Source organism: Podarcis muralis, chromosome 6 (genome assembly GCF_964188315.1).
Source record: "Podarcis muralis chromosome 6, rPodMur119.hap1.1, whole genome shotgun sequence".
Taxonomy (NCBI): Eukaryota; Metazoa; Chordata; class Lepidosauria; order Squamata; family Lacertidae; genus Podarcis; species Podarcis muralis.
The window spans coordinates 43,522,347-43,525,120 of record NC_135660.1 but is presented as its reverse complement, the minus strand read 5'-3'; positions in this window follow the sequence as shown (position 1 = coordinate 43,525,120).

Below are 2,774 nucleotides of genomic sequence, written 5' to 3'. Positions count from 1 at the left end.
CCAGTTTTGCAAGAGGTGATTATCCTTCCCTCAAAAAGTTAATGACTAATTACAGTGAAACTCGGAAAATTAGAATATCATGGAAAAGTTCATCTATTTCAGTAATTCAACTTAAAAGGTGAAACTAATATATGAGATACACTCATGACATGCAAAGCGAGATATGTCAAGCCTTTATTTGTTATAATTGTGGTGATCATGGCATACAGCTGATGAAAACCCCAAATTAACAATCTCAGAAAATTAGAATATTAAATGAAATCAGCAAAACAAGGATTGCAAATAGAGCAATATTGGACCTCTGAGAAGTAGAACCATGCATATGTACTCAGTAGTTGGTTTGAGCCCCTTTTGCATCAATTACTGCCTCAATGTGGCGTGGCATGGATGCTATCAGCCTGTGGCACTGCTGAGGTGTTATTGAAGACCAGGAAGCTTCAATAGCAGCCTTCAGCTCTTCTGCATTGCTCGGTCTCATGTCTCTCATCTGTCTCTTGGCAATGCCCCATAGATTCTCTATGGGGTTCAGGTCAGGCGAGTTTGATGGCCAATCAAGCACAGTAATCCCATGGAAATTGAACCAGGCTTTGGTACTTTTGGCAGTGTGAGCAGGTGCTAAAGTTCTGCTGGAAAATGAAGTCAGCATCCCCATAAAGCTCGTCAGTGGAAAGAAGCATGAAGTGTTCCAAAATCTCCTGGTAGACGGCTGTGTTGACCCTGGACTTAATGAAGCACAGTGGACCAACACCAGCTGATGACATGGCTCACCAGAGTGGTGCATGCCCTGGTTACCTCCTGCTTGGACTACCGCAATGCGGTCTATGTGGGGCTACCTTTGGAGGTCACTTGGAAACTACAACGAATTCAGAATGCGGCAGGTAGACGGGTTACTGGGAGTGGCCGCCGATACCATATAACACCGGTTTTGAAAGATCTACATTGGCTCCCAGGGCATTTCTGAGCACAAGTCAAAGTGTTGGTGCTGACCTTTAAAGCCCCAAACAGCCCTGGCCCAGAATACCTGAAGGAGCATCTCCATCCACATTGCTCAGCCTGAACACTGAGGTCCAGTTCTGAGGGTCTTCTGGTGGTTCCCTCACTGTGAGAAGCACAGTTACAGGGAACCAGGCAGAGGGCCTTCTCGGTTGTGGCACTCTTCCTATGGAACACCCTCCCTTCAGATGTCAAGGAAATAAACAACTATCTGACTTTTAGAAGACATTTGAAGGCAGTTTTTAATTACTGATGTTTTTATTATATTTTTAGATATGTTGTAAATAAATAAAGGTATAAAAAACAACAACAACAACAAATTTTCTGCTATTTCCCACTAGTCTACATGAAAACTTTTGAATTGTAATACCCAGCAGCAATACTTATATTTCAACTTTTGTTAAAACATACATTCACACGTTGGAAAGCACATGTTACCTCTCTCTCTCTCTCTCTCTCTCTCTCTCTCTCTCTCTCTCTCTCTCTCCTGCTTGCCAGGCTAGGGCAAGTGTGAGCTTCACTTGCCAAGCCATCTGAATTGTATTTTAACTGCCCTTGGGGAACTTTCATTCATTCTGAGGCATGCTAGAACAATATTTGACAACACATTATATGTATCGCAAGTGGTTGTGAGAAGACATTGGTGTATTAAAAATACAGCCACTCAAGACAGCACTTTCTTTAATGTCGCCTATTCTTCAACTTGGGTTTATTTACACAAGGCTGAAGAGGACCTATTCCTTTTTATATCTCCTACTGAAACTGGCAATTTCCTCCAGGCACAGAAGGAACGCTGTGCATGATTTCCAGCTCCCAAATGGAACCTGCAATGAAACATGTAGGCTTATTGCTCCCTCTTGTGGCCACGGAGGAAATTATATTTAGGATCCTGCTAAAATTGAATACAGTACATACCCGTTTCATATTTTGTTTGCAGCCCTACGACAATAATGCTGAAGGACTTGGTATCAATCATTCCAACTAACAAATAAAATAACATGACGGAGCATCACCAGGTAACTGCAACCAACTTCAGGGCAGAAGATCCTGCCAGAACAGCAGGTGCAAAATGTGCTGATATTTGTTAAACAGAGTTAAAAAATAAATAATACCCATTTATTTATAACAGCAAGGATTGTACTGTTTTATGCATGACAAACCTAGTTCACAAGGAGGAGGCAAATCTGTATCCCAGCAGTACCATTTCATACTGCAGGTATGTGTGAGACATGATAAAATACTCTTCTTAGCTAAATTGGGTCAAATTGCAGGGGCAGGGCAAGGGAAGAGATTATTATATAGCTTTTTCATATATCATATCATATCTGGGAGAAAAATTGTTTATTTATTTAACTAGTTTCTATGCTGCCGTATGTGGTTCTTCCCTGTCCCCATTTTATAATTACAACAACCCTGTGAGGTGGGTTGGGCTGTGATGTTATTTATTTATGTATATATTCCTGGCCCTTACACCCCTTTTGTAAGGACATCTTACAAACCCCAGCACTACAACGGTCCCTGCCCACACACTCACAATCTAAAAAGACATGGCACGTGAAGGAAAACGAAATGGGAGGGAGGAGGGGAGAACAAGTTTAAGCACATGCTCGTCAAGTTACAGTTCTTATAACCCAACTATATAATTCTAGAGGTAAAGATTCTGACTGACTAGAAGAACAGCAATTCTTTGCTAATGTCGGCGGTGGTTCTGACTGTCCTGCAAGTGATAGTAGGCAGTCTCTCCCTGGAAGCGCTCTCAGCCTCCACCAAATACCTTCCAG